This window comes from Kryptolebias marmoratus, linkage group LG19, assembly GCF_001649575.2.
Source record: "Kryptolebias marmoratus isolate JLee-2015 linkage group LG19, ASM164957v2, whole genome shotgun sequence".
Taxonomy (NCBI): Eukaryota; Metazoa; Chordata; class Actinopteri; order Cyprinodontiformes; family Rivulidae; genus Kryptolebias; species Kryptolebias marmoratus.
The window spans coordinates 6,420,836-6,439,484 of record NC_051448.1 but is presented as its reverse complement, the minus strand read 5'-3'; the positions used below and the strand labels follow the sequence as shown (position 1 = coordinate 6,439,484).

The 18,649-nt window shown below is 36.6% G+C and overlaps 2 protein-coding genes across 2 annotated transcripts in view; one reads left to right on the top strand and one right to left on the bottom strand.

The window, feature by feature from the left end:
• The window catches only part of fut8b (fucosyltransferase 8b (alpha (1,6) fucosyltransferase)), a 251,517-nt gene extending 247,788 nt beyond the window's left edge, over positions 1-3,729 (bottom strand). The window contains exons 1-2 of the mRNA XM_025005036.2: positions 3,493-3,729; positions 2,980-3,058 (exon numbers count right to left, since the gene is read on the bottom strand). The gene's annotated coding sequence lies outside the window, so the exon portion shown is untranslated. The remainder of the gene's footprint in view (positions 1-2,979; positions 3,059-3,492) is intronic.
• tmem121ab (transmembrane protein 121Ab) overlaps positions 1-18,649 on the top strand; it is a 62,976-nt gene that overhangs the window by 36,170 nt on the left and 8,157 nt on the right. The gene's annotated exons all lie outside the window — the stretch shown is intronic.

Here is an 18,649-nt window from a genome sequence, read left to right as displayed (position 1 = left end):
ACAGGACAAAAACTTTAAAAGTTGTTGTTATTAAAAATGTGCTCACATCTAAACAGTTTGTTACAAATGGGAAGTGAGTATGCCAATAAAGTATTACTGTGATCAAAAGCCAATTTTACAACAAACAATAATGGCACAAACATCTCATGTTTATAAAAAAAAGGCTAAAAAATGCCCTGAAAACACCTTCCAACAAAGCTGCTTTAAAGAATGTTTTTTGGGAGGTTTAAAATGATTGCCTTATGGAAAGGACATTTTGCTTACTTTTGGTCTACAGGAAGAGAGTCAGCATGGTGAAATCCTGAATGTCAGATCCTGAAGTTTGGGAGGAATTATGATGTTTTCTTTGCACATAATACAACAACAATGGAATAAGCTGGAGCCACTTTTAGTTTGTTTGTCTGTTTTCTTTTTGTAATTCACATAAATCTCGCATGTTATTGTTGTGTTCTAACCGTGTGTTAGAAAATGAAAATATTGATTAGAAATAGTATATTAAAGTCAGCTGCTATTGTTTTAGGAGAATCACTAGCTATAATAATAAATATAACGATGACTAATGTAAGTATTAGCCTTACATTCTGGCCCTGGTGTTTCTATTTCTGTGTTTGTTTGAATTTCAGTAATTTTATCTGGACTGAAAAGATGGTTTTATTATAAGGGGAAAAAATCTGTTTGAAGAAATATCCGTTGCTCTTTCCTGCAGAGTTGTGTTCACATCTGGCCACTTTGATTTAGGCTTTAGAAGACAATCTTGCTGGAAACAATACTAAATAATATTTTATGTATGATTCAATTTTTGTCCTCCTGAACTGAAGCTTTTTTTGTTCACCCTTCAGTTAGCACTTCTTCTCATAGGTCTGTGATGTAAGGCTTCTCTTTTCTTGCGTTGATGGTAACGCTTATGGCTTTTTTTTTTTTCCAAGAGAAAGTTAATGTGCCACTTCAGTGCTCCAGAAAAGTGTGAACTGTAAGAGTGTCACCTTCAGCAAGCGAGAATTGGCACCTCAAGTCAAAACTGATATTTAGGCAGCTGAAAATTAAGGAGGATAACATTTGGTTGCATAGCGGAGAGAGGCAGGGGAAACGGAGGCTCTAAGCTGTAAGAGAGAGTGAATTAACATATTGTAACAATAAAATCACATTAAGGGAAACATACTGGTATTTTTTATTAATACATTCCAAAGCATAACTAAACCCTGCAAACCTCAAGCCAACATTTGGTACAAATGCATCAGAATCCCAGTTTTATCCTCTCTGCCGTGTCCTCACTGCTCTCTCGTTATGGTTGGTGGCTCTGCATCGCACATCACATGCATGCTGAGCTGCAGAGACCTCCCTCGTTCTTTATCAAAAATCAGAGGACTAATCTGCTGAATACTCATGCGTCTTCTTTGACCGTGGTGGAATCAAAGAGATAAAATGTAGCTCACGCTTTGGGAGGCAATGCGCTGCTGCCATTGTCTGTGCGCGAGGCACTTTGTATGCAGGCTTTGATAGAAAAAGGTCACAACAAAATGCTTTGAAAGAGCAACAGCCAATCACTCAGTTACATCTCTGTAAGTCAGTCACTCTGACACTTTTGTGTTAGAGACTGTGCCGCAAAAACGAAATAATATTAAAAGCCTAGCAGTCCTAGAAAGAATGCATATCACCCATCCCTTTTCATAGTAGTTTTAAACAAAGATCATCTTATGTTTCGAGTTGTTTTGGTGAAACCTTGAAAATAAAATTATGTGCAGTCTTGTGAAATATCTTGAGATGTCACTCTCATAGTGTATATTGTCAATGACTGACAATGACACACACACACACAGGCAAAAACATTGTTGCACTGGCTTGAGGTTTTTTTTCCTGTGATCATTTGTAAAAGTCTGTTCTAATATTGACTGTATTTGTCCTTTCGAAGCAAATGTTGCAGTTCAGCTGATATCCAGAGGCACAAACATCTGTCTCAACCTTTAGCTTGTATATCCAAGTCTTAACAAATGTTCTAAAACTAAGTGTAACAACAATTCGAGTGAGTCCAGATATAAAAGTGCTGTTATGCCTTTTGATGCTCATCAATATAGAATTTATTTCACAGAGTGCAACAGATTTTTTTTTCTTGTTTCTGAGTCTGCTTACATCCACAGAAACTTTGGTGTTTACATTATCACATCTTGTGACAAATAACAACTGTTTTTTTTTTTTTTTTGAGATAAGCCTCTTGCTATTGTCCTTTCCTTCTTGATAGACTGCGGTTGCTGAAAAAATCAACACAAACTAGTACATCAAATCTAATAACGTGACATAAAACTTTACCTTTTGAGGCTTCCGTTTTTAATGAAATCTTGTTTGTATTCCAGATTTGCATTGTTAGCAGCCATCTAATTAATGCGTCAGATTTTAATTACTCATCCTAAAGACTTTTCTGATTTGTTTATTGTTTATAAATCATTTAAAGCACTGTTCAAAAGCATGGCATACCAGAAGTTTATTAGTGTGCCCCATCTGTTTGTTTGGCTCAATAGGGCTGTTTACATCAGACAACCTGATGTTCTTGTCACTCTTTGAAGCCTGTCTTAGGATCTCTTTAATTAATGCTTGCATTAAGTACAACAGAATATGCTGTTATTTATAGGCTCCTCTCAGTGGTGTTTGTTGTTCTTGACAAAGCTCATTCTGTGGAGAGATCTAAGTGTTACTCCAGTTCTGGCGCACAGCAGCGCAACTTAATAAATAAATTTCTTGCATCATTAATTGCAATAAATTATTGTTGGGATTTTATAAATAGACACCAACCATAGTAATTCCATTTTATGTAACGGGCCTCATTCGATCTAATGAAATTACTAAAAAATTAAATAAATAAACCTGATCCCTAACTGTTATTAATTATTGCTCAATCTGTTATACCCAACTGGCTCCAGCCTTTGTAGTGATTGAGCATGTTGCAGAATTGGCACCAGAAGTTAGTATGCCCAGTTTTGGACCCACCTGACTGCTCCTTGGTTATTGCCATGGATCAGTATGTTTCACAAACCTCTGCTGCCTTCATGGAGGGAAACTTGAAGAACTACAGTTTGAGAAACACAGAACTACACTTTACAAACACAGTTGGCTTAGTTATCATGAAACCAAATTCAAATATCATCTGTGACGTTTTTAGTTACTCCAGTTTCCAAGATTTCAACTTTCATGCATGTATATATGACAACTGAAAAGAATAACCCATAATAGGAATGACAACTGTCAATTTCTGTGAATTTTTTGGTGTTTTTTTTTACCATTGATTAAATTTGTTTTGTCATGATGCTCCTTGTGTCCTCATTTTGGATTTAGTTTATTTCCTGTGTCTTCCTGTGTCATTCACATTGCATTTCCTCAGTCAGTCCTGTTTCTCATCACATACCTGCTCCTCGTATTCATTAGTCTCAGATGTCACCACTTGTCTCATCATTCCCTGCCTATTTTAACTCCTGGTTGTCAGTCATACTGTTTGCTACCTACCAGTCATCATGTGTTCTTGTTTACATTGTAACGTTTGGGTTGTATTAGGGAAGGAGAAGAGGCGGCAGAAAATTCACAACCACACCGATACTGGGAATTCCACAGTGTTGTCCTTTAATGAACTCTTCACCAACCTTACAAAGCCCGGTTGAACGGCTGCTATATTATCAAACATGAAAATGAGCAGAGTCCAAACTACCCGTAACGTTACTAAAGTTAGAGAGCTAACATGTCCATGTGGCAACTATAGCACGTTTCTCTCGCGCTCTCTACAGAGAAGCCACGGCGCAAAACGTGACGTCATTAGAGATACTGGAGTATCTTAAAGAGACACTGCACAACTACAGCTGTTACAACATGTTCCCTACATGCTTCTTGGGGTTTTCATTTTCCTTTTTTGTTTTCTGTTTATAAATTCTGTTTTTGTGCATCTTATCCTTATCCTAGTCTGCGTCCTTGGATCCTAATTACCAAAACTTGACAACAATTAAGTTTTGAATCCCTCCCAACCATCTTTTTGTGTGCGCTTCATGACTTCATGAAGTGAAGTACAGTTTGCAGATTTTGATATAAAGCTTTATTATAGAGTTTTGAGTACAATAACAAATTAACATTGCAGTTCACTTTATAGTAAATAGAAATATCATTTGAGAATAAGACCCCATTTCTCAATGCAATTACTTGTATAATTAAAGGTAAAATAAATAAAAGCAACAAAAGTTTTGTTTTTTCCAACAACTACACGGGGCAATGTGCAAATTGTTATCCCATGCCACTAAGCATTTTTAAGTGAAAAAAACATTTAACAAAAACATTATGGTCCATAAACAGCTGCTGACATTTAGCCCAAATTTCCAAAGAATTCACAGTATAGAGCCCATTAGCCAGATGATGCCCTTTTAACTTTAGTTATAATTAGTAACCATTTTAACTTGGGAGATATTTACATGCAAGAGACACATACTAAGTTTTCAAAAGTTACGCTACTGAAAAGTAGACATCAGAGTAGACGTCAGAGTTGATTTAGTAGGAACCAAATGCAGATCGAGAAGGAGGACATTTGAATAATCTGTTTTTGTGACTGTCATGTAAGGATGAGGTCTCTGCAAATTAAAATGTAAGAGACTGAAGTGCTGATGAGGGCACAGCAGGAACATATGGAACGCAGTTAGCATCTCTATCAAACTTTCAGACTCTATGGGCAAACAGAGACTGCAGACAGAGCAGCAAGAGTAAAGGAGAGGCATTGCAGGGCCTGTAAACAACAGATGGAGTAATCCTGGATAAGTTACCGTAATGAGTGAATCTGCACCCTGGATACTGAATCGTTAGCTATCCGATTTTGTCCAAATTATTTACCAAGAGAGTTCAGCTGCTAGTTTGTGGGAGTGTATGTTTTGCCTTCAGCTGCTGTTAAGACTTTGCCAGTTGTTGCCAGGCTACAGACACAAATGAATTCTTCAAGAGACCAATTGGGCTTCTTTCTCTGTTCCACTTCCATACTTCCAACTTTTCAACTGTTTGTCATATGCTCCAACAAAAATAAATAAATAAAAAAAACTTTGAACGTAGTATATGCAAATATTAGTGACACATGCAGCTCTTTGGCACTGCTTTCTATTGAAAAAAACAGCACTTCTTATGTCTGTCTGTGAAGAAAATAAAAACACAGAAGAGTTGGACTCAGGTAGTTGAGGAAACTCAGCAGGGTTTCTTCAGCGCCATCGGCTGGGATGCATTCTATAAGCCACATTGGGACTATGTCAATGCCATGACTGAGTGTGTGATAAACTGCATCAACTTCTGAATGGGAAGCACCATCCTGCAGGAACAGTGAGAGTTGTTTTCACAATAGCAAGCCCTGAAGGAACTGAAGAGAGGGGAGAGAGTCTTCAGGGAGGAAGACAAGAAGTTTTTGAGGACTCTGAAGAGAGATGAAAGTGAGGGTGGTCTGCAGGAAAAGCTACAGCACAGGCCCCAGCAAAACATAAGGGATGTAGGATCATTGATGAACAACACTACATTTAAGGGGAATCAGGACCTTAGACAGTTCCAGTGCTCATAATATCTAGACTCTTTGCTCTACGACGACATGTCATTAAAACCATAAAATGTTTTATTTCATTGACTTTCTAGGATCCAAACAAACACACGTCTACACCTGCTTATTGTAAAACAATCACATTAATCCATCTTTTTTTCCAAATTCTCAGTATTCTTCTCAAAGTTCATTCTTATCCATTTGCTGCAGAACATGTATTTTGGCCATATGGGATTTTTTGCTGATCCTGTACGTTGAATATGTTGCTAAATATAACCAAACCAAAGAAGAGTTCTGCAGAAATTTAACTCTCCTAAGTGTGTTGCACAGCTTACTACAAAGCCTGACGAGAGCCAGGTGTAGCAAGAGAAATGGAGGTCAGGGAAATGTTTTCCCCTCACTTGAGTACGCATGAATTTGCAATAACATTAGATTCTAAGTGCAGCAAGTGTTGAGCTTAGCTGTGTTTCTAATGCAGAGCTGAGGAGGTAGACCTAAACAGGGAAACATTAGTCAACACAACACCGGCTGTGAAATGACCGATTTGGAGACAAAATACAACATCCATTTGCATTTTACAATAGCATCTGAAAAATAGATCGTTATGTCACCAAAACCACATTGGACATTTATGCATATGCATTCCTCCAAAGAATGCTAAGCCTATAATTTTGCATACAATTAGGTTATAATGTATTGTCTATTTTTCTCCCATTAATTGGAGGTTAAGTCTGTGATTTAACACCAGTTTGTGTTTTTTTTTTCTTTTTATTTCAATACAAAGCAGTGTCACCTTTGGCGAAATTCTGAACACTTTTCAGTATTTGGCAACATTCTATCAAATACTCATATTCCATGCAGATTCAATATAAAACACTATTAGAAGCGAATGAAACAAAGATCTTTCTCTATCTAACAACTGCAGCTAGAGTAAATGACACTGGATTGAGTTTCAAAAAGCAATCATTTTTAAAAATGAGGACTGTTTCTCACCCCATCAATAGAATTTTTGAGCCTGATTCCCAGAAAATAAGTTTTCAAGACTGGGTGAGAGTGTACGTGACTTTCTGAAAGTCACACTTTTGCTTATTTTTTTTCCTCTATTTTTCACACTCCTCAAAAATCCCTAGCTCAGAATATTCAAATCTGGTTCCTCTGCAGAGCTATCCCATTTAACCCCTAGCTCATTAGCAGTTCTTCAAATCCTTTTTGAATCACATCGGTTTTTTTGCTTTTCATTCAGCAGCCCTTGCCGTCTTGTCTCGCTCTCTCTTTGCCTCCTCCACCTTCTCATCTCCTCGCTCTTTTTCTCCAGTTGTTTTTTCCCCTCTGAGAAAGCTGCATGAAGGTGACTAGTTCTTGCCCTTTTATCTACAAGTGCACATCTGTTTCATGCAAAGTAGCTGCAACAGCACATTGAGAAAGGGTGTAAGGAAAAATAGAAAACAAAGTGAAGCATTTAGTGGTACTCTCTAGATTCTTGCCTCTTTAAATGTGAGTCTTTCTGCATTAACACAGCCTAGAAAAATACTAAATACTGAATGGGACCTTTGAGGTTTTGGTGTCTTTGGAAAGACATTTTGCCCTCAAGTGAGATGAAAGCAAACAGAAAGTCATGGGAGCATGACTGGAATTGGGTATGGATGCTACCTCCCCTAGGGTTACCAGATTAGAAATGGTGACAGTGAACACAGAAGGAGAAACTGCAAAGCACGGTTAAAGAGTACGCTTAAAAGCAAAGGGGAAAAAGGGGAGCAGGAGATGGGCTACTGACTCAAAGATTAAATGTAAAACAACTGAATGAAAATAACCTCTTTTTCATGGTTGATCACTCCCAAATTCTCATCAGAGAAATGAATACAAGAGCTGGTATCACATGGATAAATCAATATAAAACTCTTGCATCTGTACATGAGAGAATTAAAAGCTACAGGAGTGTGTAATAGCATGTTAGTATGGTACAACTCAGATGCTACACCAGAGATGATTGTCTGAGTCATTGTTTGTGTGTGTGTGTGTCTAGATGTGGGGTAATGGTAATCACTGCAGCACTTGATCCTCTTTTGTGGCCCTCAATTTCAAAAATTAAAAGGAGCATCTAACAATCACTCGAAGGGACAATCCAATTATCAGCGTGAGATGTAGTTAAGGCTTGAAGGTGCCTTTTTGCAACATGAAGAACTAAAGAGGGGAAAAACGGGTAGTTTAAGATCTGATAACTGTTCCTGTTTGAGTTTAGACGATGAAGCACCTGAGATTTATCCTGTGTTTCACTTTACCGACTCCCATTTGGAAACTTGTGTAAACTTGGAGTAATTTTAGAGATGAGGCTGTTTATTAAATCTAACAAAAGCATTAGATGTTAAAATGCATTTGGGTGTTAACAAAAATTTTTACAGGTCAGCTGAAATGCTCTTGAACACAGGTTTATTGAACAATTATTTTCCAAATTTAGCTGCTTTTCTCTTGGGCAGACCAGACGGCACAGGTTTCTCATTGCTTTTAAACAAGTATCAGGCAACTTAAACATGCCATGGGAATGAGGCATAATAATACTACTTTTCATCTTTAAAGCTAAGGTATTTATTGTTTAATAATAAACAATAGAAATCTTAGTTTGCATAATATAAATGAAGATATTATTGTACAACTCTGTGCTACTTCTGTATGTTAATTTAGTTTTATGAAATACAAATTTGCAGTTTATTAAATTTAGCCTAAGTACTTTTACCTTACAGGAAACTTTGATCTAAGTGGTGAACATATAGAAAGCAATAGTAATGTTGTTTGTTTTGAGTCCCAAACTGCAAATTTGTAGGACATTTGTTGTAAAGAAATAATAATAATAATAATAATAATTATTATTATTATTATTATTATAATTATAAAATCCCATCCGAGAACTTAAACTTGTTTTATTTTGAAGGAAACAATGTGATGTGACAAATCTCTCCCTATTTAACAGAGCAACATTTGCCATTGTAAATATTTAGAATACAGTTTGTGAAATCGCCTGTTTAGGTCAAATGAAAAAAAGAAAAATATAGATTTACTGGGAATTTTGCATTTCTAAAACAAAATCTGATCTTGTCTAAATTCAAATCAGTTTGCAGCTAAAAGAGAGTCCTTCAAAGTCTTTATGAGTAGCTGATGAACAGGTAAAGCTATTCAACATAGATTGTGACAAAATATGCTGTTTGTTTACAGTCAGCTGCTTTTTAAAATTGGACCAAATACAAACAAAATTGGAGGGTAGCAAAAAGAAAACATAAAGGCAGATGGTGGGAAACATCAAATTAAAAAACTAAACACAATTAGCCTTGAAAACAAAAGCTTTTGAATAAAAATCACAAGCAAGTTGTCGTGGCACAAATAATAAGAGAGATAGGAAGACTTATTGATTTTTATGAATTTATTACAAAGAAAATAAAAATGTTGAGCAGAAAATCCCAGGAATAAAACAGTTCCAAGCGGTAATAAGAGAGAACAAAAGAGAACAATGTCACCAGCCTCATCAGAGGCATGAGGACATATAACGCTCAAAATGTGAACAGACGCACTCTTCACGGCAAATCTGTTACAACTAATGAGGACATCTCAGAAGACCTCTCATTAAATCTTATTTTCTTTAGTGGGGATTGAGTCTGATGATTGAACAGTAAACTTGTTAAAAGAAGCAACAAGTCTAATGTCAGCAGCAATCAACTAATAAACTGAAGAAAACAACATAACAGTGAGTTAATAAGGAAGCAGTCATGAACTTATTAAATGAACGTGATATTTAGTTGAAAATCACAAATATGCCTGCCTTGAGATGATGTCAAAACTTGTTTTTTCTGAAGGTCGAATGAATCATCTAAATATAAGAAACCAACAACATGCTGGAACATAATTATAGGATAAGTCTACAACTATAATCCGAGCAGCTAAAATGTAATAGATCAGCCTTTGGTTTAGAATATTTAATTTGGGTTCGGCACTACACTATTATACATTAAACTGTTGACGTGCAGTCCTGCCAGTTTATGAGTAATTGAAGTGTACATTTCTCAGCCATATTGAAGATAATACTGGAGCTTTCCAAAAACAGTGGTGTACCTTTCAGCCACGGTTCAGCCCAAGCCTAATGAGGTACTGTTTTACATGTGCTGTCAAACCCAATCGTTTCATCTTTAAAATGCAAAGAACACATCAGAATTTTTTTTTTTTAAAAGGCAAGTTGAAATACCCCAACCACCCACCCAATGAAAGACTGCATTGATTTAAATACATTTTTGGATCTGTCAGGCACTTAAAACTTTCCGACTACTTTATACAAACAGAAGGCAACTAGAGTTTCTTTGTTAGTTCTTGAGGACATTTCATCTGAATTTTCAATTCTGCTTAGACTGACTGATAGGAATTCTGTTGTTGGGATATTCTGTTTAATAGTCGAGGATATCACATGTGAGTCACTGAGCAAACCAATCCTGTAGGACATTTGGGCCATAATCACCTTGTTGTTTAAAGGTGGCATCTCACTGAGCAGGGACTAATGGGAAAAACTGCAAGAAATTAAGCAAACTTCCTGTTGTAGTCTCACTATATTTTTACTGTTTGTCACCAGCGAGGCATCTGGTTACGTTTTAAGCGGACAGTCTTTGAAAATCTCTGAAAATTTATTGTCATGCGTATGGCTTTCAAAATTGTATTCTAGGCTGTACACAATAATTTGTTGCCCACATCGACTCAATTTGTACCTCTCACATTTAGCAGCCGCGCCCAGGTTTATGATCTAATCTGCTGAAGTATACTTCTGGAATGAGGATTGGCAGATTTGGACCAATTCTTTATTATTTTATTCACTGATGTGGCTTTTACACTTGAACATTGGCCTCAAGCGACAATATTGCAAGCCTCTGCGACTCACACAAGAAAATTGAGGACTATTGCTGGGACCAAATTCAGTCACTGTCTGACACAAAAGTGAGGATGGCATAAAGTTTTATGAAAGACCTTTTAGCATTAAGCTCTATAAAACTTTTGAAATTTGCTTTGAAACTGAGTCTGCTAGCCATTAGTTTGTCTCCCCTGTGAAAACTTGTGCCTGATATTTAAAACTTTCCTTTGGGAAATTTCTTGACTCCACAGAACACCAAGTCAAAAGAATCTGAACAGTTTCTTTAACATAGATGGCTTCCTTTTACTCTTTCTGAAATCATATATCTTCTCTGTCCAATGTATCTGTTCTCTTCAAACGAGTGTCCCCTATGCTTGAAATGTGGGTGGAAAGTTGAATCTTCACTTTGGGAATTGAATCTTTTATTCTGTACCACATTCTTTCCATTTGCTATTTGTTAGTTTGAACTGAAGAATCTCATAAAATGAGAAGTGAAATTCCTTCAAGATTTAAGAGCGGAAATCGTGTTACCTTTAGTTCAAGCATGTAATATTACAATGACCTGGATGACTGAGAATATTCAGCTACTAATAGTCATATATGCATAAAAAGTTCATTTCTTCCACATAAATAGACTTTTGGAGCCGTACTTTCACCGTGTCTTGTACGTACATTAGACAACTAGTCATCTTCACCCTGTGTTTCAGTGACTAAATACTGGGTGGGAAGCCAGAAGGCTGCTCTTCACTTTGATGATGACTTGCTGTGGCATGATGCCTTTGATCCTCTCCCAGCTTTGTGAATAAAGAATACACTTTGATTGATGCCATGCACATTATGGCCGATTCAGAGCTGGCAGGGGAGAAAAAGACACGTCTGTCATGTTGAAAAGCTCCTTGTCTCTGCTGCTGAGGGCCAAGCTGCAGGAAAGCACTTTTGTGCTGCTTTCAGGATCCAAACCTATATGACGACAATTATGAGAGCCTAAACTGCTCCACAGCTTTCTACACATCCTTTGTTACTGGCAGCATGTTTAGTTTCACTAGTATTTGATGAATGCACGCTGCTTTCTGAAAGCGCAGACAGCTCAAACCTTGATTGAGTTAGAGTTGTAGTCTGCAACAGATCCTAAACAACATGACATAGCAGAAGGGAGTGAGGATCACAACCATCTTGAATGGTGTTGACTCCAAAATTTAATTTACATGCAATGATTATTTTCTGGTTTCATTGAAATCTCTTCACGGGTTTATGAGATATCTTGCAAACGCTACAGACAAACGAATGCACATATACACATAGAAATGGACAAAAACATTATTGCCTCTCCCCTTAGGCAGTTTCTAATAAGCCTAAACACAATATTAAAATCTAGTCGAGTCTTGACATCCTTAATAATGTAATCTTACAAGCATTTAGGAACATTTTGTGCAGTCATAACAGGAAAAGAAGAAAATGAGAATAGAGGAAAAGCTACTAACATTCAAACCTGTCTGTTGTGATATGATTAACAGAGATTTGTGCTTTTAAATTGTACAAAACAGGAAAAAGTAAACCTACAAAAGATAACAGTAAAATACAAAAAAATAAAAAAAAATCTCTTTTACAATGATCCATTAGATACAGAAGACACACTGTGAATAATGCATTGCAGACTAGACTAAGCCCCACGAGGTAAGCTTAATCTGGTTGTTTTAATATGTTAAAACAAAAAAAGAATGCACAGAGCACATGAACAATGTCACACACATTCATCAATCGAGTATACATGGCTGAATGCAGCCATGTTGGTCCCAGTAGGAGACAAACAATAAGTCACGCTTCAGCATGTATTCATGGATCTAAAGCTGTAATACCTGCCATGTTATAATGATTCCCGAGTATGTCCCATCAGCATAGGGTGGTAGAACATTAACAGTCTGCAAATTAAAGACTTAAAATTCCTTGAAGAAATGCATAGCGTCCACTGCCTTTCATGTCAGAGTTTTAAATGAAAATTATCCTATGTTGAGAAATTGTAGAGTTATAGCTATTTTGGTCAAACTGTAAAAAAAACATTAAGCACAATCTCATGAGAAAATGTAATATCTTGTACCATCTGTTACCACTCAGAGTACGTGTTGTGAGTGACTCTCAGCTACAACCACACCAAGTTTTAACGTAGTATCTGTAAAATTCATTGAGTTACAGCCATTTTTGTGCATGCTTATGGTGATTAGCTGTAGTGGCTATCTTGAATTGAAATGATTCCAACAGTTAATTAGTTGTAGATGTACAGATAAGGATTTTTTTCCCCAAAAGTTTTATTGAAACTCATCTAGTGGTTCATGAGACACTTTGCCAACAGACAGACACAATTAACTCTAATAGGTAATGAAAGTTTTAAACACAACTCTTCCACTTCTGTTAGCACTCAGAGTATAAGTTGGGGGATCAGTCTCAACTACTACCAAACCAAATTTTAGCTCATTATTTATAACTAAAATCTGTTTTGTGATTTCCGGGACAAACAAACAAACATTGAAACAGGCAAACACATCATTGCTCTGTTTTTTTCTTTGGCAGCAGGTGATAAAGAAGGGATAAGAACATGATTTGCAAAATCCCTGTCAGCTCAAACTAAAAGTTTCTGGAAGTTGTTCCACCTGTGTGAGTGCACACACATCCACACACACACACACACACACAGAGGACATGGGTTAAGTTTTGTGTTCAGAGCGTTTGTTTGGCTGAACAGAGCAGTACTCAGTGTACTGGGGGAAACTCAAAGCAATCTGCCATCTCTTCCAAACCCAGCCAAGCAGTGACTGTACGCTAACACAAAGGAGGGTGAGAAACACCTGCCGGGATGATGAAGATGGCCGACAGCCAAGACGACATATGGTTCTCATTCTGGGCCTAATGAAGACAACCTGACATAAATATTTTACAAAACGACCCACTCTGGAGACCCGCGCTGTCCCGCTGCAGCAATGGGGCAGGAGAGCAGTGAGAAAATACTTTTACAGTTTAATGCACAGCAACACGACAAACCAAAAGCATAAACGTCTGTTTTCTTTGAAGCCTGCAGGTAAAAAAAGCAGGTAAAGCTCAGCTGCAGGATGAAATGATTGTGCTGCTGTAAACAAGCACAAATTCACAACTCTCACAAGGTGTACAAAGGAGTGTTAAAAGAAAGGCCTCACAGGGATGAAAGACTTCCCGATTTGTAGACTCCTCGCCTGTGTCAGAAAATACAAACATCAATCTAGCAAGTACACAGTCAATTAAGTGAAGTAAGCGCATGAAAGGAAATTGTTTTCATGCTGGTGTTGAAAAGCAGCACCTTGAAAATGCTCCATTTAGATAACAGTAATTTGATTTTCTTTCCAACAATTCTGTGCCAAACTACTGTACTCTCAGATCCACTAACTGTCTTTTTCTTGGGCCCAAACTAACATCCTCCACAAACTGCTAGAATGAGTTGGAAACAAAACAATTTAAAGGCCAAGAGTTCATTTTTAGGAATGCATATTGCCTGCCACCTTTCCTGACAGAATTTAAAACTATAAAATTATCTTATGTTGAGAAGGGATGGGGATGTAGCTGTTTTGGTCAAACCTTGTAAATGATTGTGAAATTGTGAGACCTTGCAGGATGTGTTAGTGCACAGAGTATATGTTGAGGGTCACTTTCAGCCACTACCACACCAAATTGTATCTTAATATCTGTTAAATAGCTGTGGGGGCCATCTAGAACGGGGCGGACTCCATAAGTTAATCAATTCTAAGTTAATCAGTAGCCGATGGTTACTTTCTGAGAGTTTCATTAAAATATATCCAGTGACTCTTTAGAAATTTTGCTAACAGACAAACACACACAAACTCAAACACAGACACGGGCAAAATGATTCTTGTCCCTTGCTTTCAGTGGCGTGCAATAAGTGGTAATAATGAACTCTGCTGTCCTCTCTGTGATCCATGCAGAGTCCTGAGGCCTTTCAGGCAAGCTGATTGTTAATATAACTTCCTGACAAAGCAGCTCTGGCTGTTTATGGAGATAAGGATCTGGACTTCAGACACAATATTACCTTCTCTCTGTGAAGGGATCTCCTTCTAGTTCACAGCCCTTCATTATGCCTATTTATAGTTGGCCACAATTAATATGCTGTAATTGAAGTCTGTAAGGAGAGCTTAAACTGAGCACTGAACTCAGAGCTCTCTCGCTCTCACAAGGAAAGAATGTCGAGCAAAGATGAGAAATGTTACTTGTCACAGCTGTCCAACCTCATATCAAAGGACATTTCTTTTTAATTTCGTTTTTGTGTTAACATCCTGAGCCGATCTCCAGCCTTGAGCTACACGTCATACATGCACTTTGAATGTCTGCTGTCGTTTCAAAATGACAGAGACAGAAAATATTAATAACCTTCTAATCTCTGATCTAATCTCTCGCTTCACACCAAATTACACCAGTGACACACTGGGATCCGCGCTTCACAGCAGAAATAAGAATTCCTCAGATGTTCAAACCATCTAATTTAGCACTCTCTCATATTAACATGCCGTCTGTAATCCACTCAGTGGGGAAAAAAAATCTCAAAGTCCTTTTTGATAATTATTGCCAAATTGGTGGCGATGTGTTGTACTGTATATGTGGGGGTAGCCGTCCTTATAGCATGGTAATTATCTGCAGCATTCTGCTAATCAGTCAGTTAATCACCATCTCATGAATTTAATCTCATACTTAAAAGCTTGGTTTTACATAATGAGTTTTAAACAATCACATCCAAACTTGGATTACAAATTAGTCCCTTTCTGATGCCATTATCTTACTCTGGGTTTCCACTGACAGCCCTTGATCTGAGGCCATGCCCACATGGGAATGGTTTTTGTGTTTACATAGAAGTTTTTGATTGTTCAGCCTTGCATCTACACAGAAACTGTATTTTAGGAGCCCCTAAATAAAAAAAAAGGTTTTAAATTGTTGTTTTGGCTTTTTAACCTTTTTTGGATTTATTTATCATGTACTGGATGACTGAGAATCTACACCAGCATAGGAGCCCCTGAGCATTATTCCTTTTAAACTGTGTTCCAAAGAGAAAAAAAAAATCTTTAAACGCCATCGTTGTGTTGCCATGTGAACAGCCTAAACACAATCTTTTGAAAACTCTGAACCACCTCTAACTTAACCTACAACTCCAAGCATGACAGACGCATCAACAGTAACAAAAATAATGACAGATTACATGTTTGTGCCGCAAAAGCGAGTTTCTCAACTATAAAAACTTTGTATGCTTTATTACTTCAATGAGCAGACATGACAGAAGCAGTATTACCCTAATCAGAGGTCTCCAAACTGCTGCCCAGAAGCCACATGACGCTTGTTAGCCACTCTGAAATATCTCCTTGCAACTTTGGCCAAGCATCACATGAACCTGAGTCATTTTCAGATTATATTGACAATAGAAAAAGGTAGTTGTAGCAGTTTAGCCACCTAAATTTTCCAAATATGTGCATGGAATTTCTGCAGAATGACACTATTAAAGACTGTTGCCTTTTATTTGAGAACATTTAAGTCTTAAATAAACAATAAACTGGTCTGTTTGGGGTTTTTTTCAAGTTCACTGTTTTGAAGACAGGTTGCAAATTAATGCTTTACTTGTGAATGAGCTATTTATTTTACTAATTTTCTACAAATATGAGAAAAACTGAAATAGGTCAACATGGTTCTATAAAAGAAAGTCACATTTTCTTATACAAAAGTTTTTGCTCTTTCCTTTTTGCCTATACACTTTAAGAATAAAAACATGATTTGTCACAGTGTAAAATGAAATATATAAAAATGAATTTTATTAATTGTTTGATCCAGTTTTAATAGTTAGGTTGATTTTGTGGCTCTGTACAAATTTTATTTAGTAGAAGAGACATTTATAGAAGCGGTGCTGTGTTTCCAAGAATAGTTTTAGAAACAACAAAAAGATTGTTTGAGAAAAAAACAACACATTCCTGTGTGATCAAGGCCTGAGGTCTTTTCTAATATTTTTTCTTCTTCTCTGCACACCTCTGAAAATGATGCAAGGCACAGTAAGATGTACATGATTTGCGTCACATGAGGTATAATTTAAACTGATGAAAGAAAACCTCTCAAAAATGTCTGCATCACATTCAAAGAACCCAATTTTGCTTTAGTGAATTCAGCCGGCAGGTCTGAAATCAAACTCATGTTTATTCATCGCACACTTAAAAACCCTCATATCTTCAGCTCAGTTAGTCATGATGGGATGAAATAAAAGTCTCTGAATAACAAAAGTAAACATGGTGGTGAAAACAATTTACCATGCATGTTTGCACTGGCTTCCAGAAAGCCACAATGAAGCAAATCAATATTGTTAAAAGGCTGGCAATTGTTCTGCTAAAAAGCTGAGGAAAGTCATCATGATGGCAGAAAATTAAGCTTCGGCCTCCAGAGGTCAAAACCGTGTTGATGAAAGAGTTAGGGCTGAGAAAATTTGTTTCGACTTTTTTCCTTTTTTCAACATTTGTGCAACTCTTTAACGAGTTGCTCTTTATAAAGAGGCTTGTTTAAAGTTAATAAGGAACACACATTTTTAGAGAAAGGTTGCTAACAATTCGTGCAAAGACGCATTTAACAAGATACAGACAAACATGAGTGCAGATTTAATGGTTCATTGCACAAAACTGCAGAATTTATGAAAATACATTGATGAATTGTGAACAAATGCATCTGTATCATTACCAAACTAAGAACAATTTAAACGTTTATTAAATAAAAGGATGAAAGATGATTAATTTCCTATTAGTGCATCTGTAAGGAGAATAATGTAGGTAAGTCAGTCTGTTTGAGTCTACATTGCAGATGGATTGCTATCATTGCTAATGCCATCCTCAGATTTCTGTGCCTGCTTTTAAAAATAATACCTAGGATATTATTGAAGAAATTTTGAAGGCTGCCAATGCAGCTACTATCCAAATGTCCACCATCAATTTTATGATATTCTAAGGTAAGAAAAAAAAGCCTACATTTTGATGTATGACTGGTATAAGAAGTGTAAAGAGAACCAAAGTCAAAAGAAATTTTAAAACTGCTGCCAATGGCTATTTATGGCTATCTGCTCCTGGGAACTCCACACCTGTGTGTGTCACTCCCTGACAGCAAACATAAGAGAGACAGACAGAAAAATAAAGCCTCAAACAAACAGATGCTGTGGAAAAACTGTTACTTACTAAAGAACTGTTGATCTTACGGATTCTTGAACCATGAGCGTCAGAAGACGCTGACAGTTATACATGAAAAATTCTCTGTTTTACTTTTTCTAGAGTTTTATGTAAGAGATATGACAAGCTAAAAAGAGCCTTCACTCCCAGTTTTGAAGAAAATATTTTGAGCTAAAATGCAACTTAAGTCTGTGCAAGCTTAGGTGAATAGTCTTCATTGGGGGGGACATTTGAGGGAAAACCATATGTTCTTTAACAATTCGAGGCACAGTAGGTAGAAAAAGACAAAAATAGTTAGGCTTTGATGTGTATTCGTATGTGTACCAAGAGGAGTTTGTTTGCAAAGGTGTTGAAATTTGTAGACATTTGAAAAGTTAGTGTGTGACATCATCAACTGTCATTTGAAGGTTTTGTAGAGAAATCTCCAGAAACATAAAACTTAAACTGTGATTGTGTAAAAACCATAAAATATACCAAAGTGCCAGTCTAGACAAGCAAAGTTCAACTTTCTGTGGCCCGATTAAACTTTGAATGATATTTCTACAGTGAAGTATGCCTGAGCTACACAGCTGCAAAAAGGGGTCCGTTTTCTCATGGATTTTTATCAAAATCACCATTGGGGTTTGTTTTTGTGCAGTCTTTTGTAAGTTTTGTCTGAATTTTGTACAATGTACGACTACCAAAAGCCATAGCACACTATTCTCTGACAATGTATAATTTGTATGTTTTATTTTAAAGCTGTGCAACTAGATACAAGACGAAATATTTTGACGGAATAATAACAAGGGTGCTTCATTGCTTACAGGTGCTGGTCATAAAATTAGAATATCATGAAAAAGTAGATTGATTTCAGTAATTCCATTTAAAAAGTGAAACGTGTATATTATATTCATACATTACATACAAACTCATATATTTCAAATGTTTATTTTGTTTAATTTTGATGATTACAAATGACAACAAATGAAAATCTCAAATTCATCATATCAGAAAATTAGAATCTTGTGAAAAGGTTCAAAA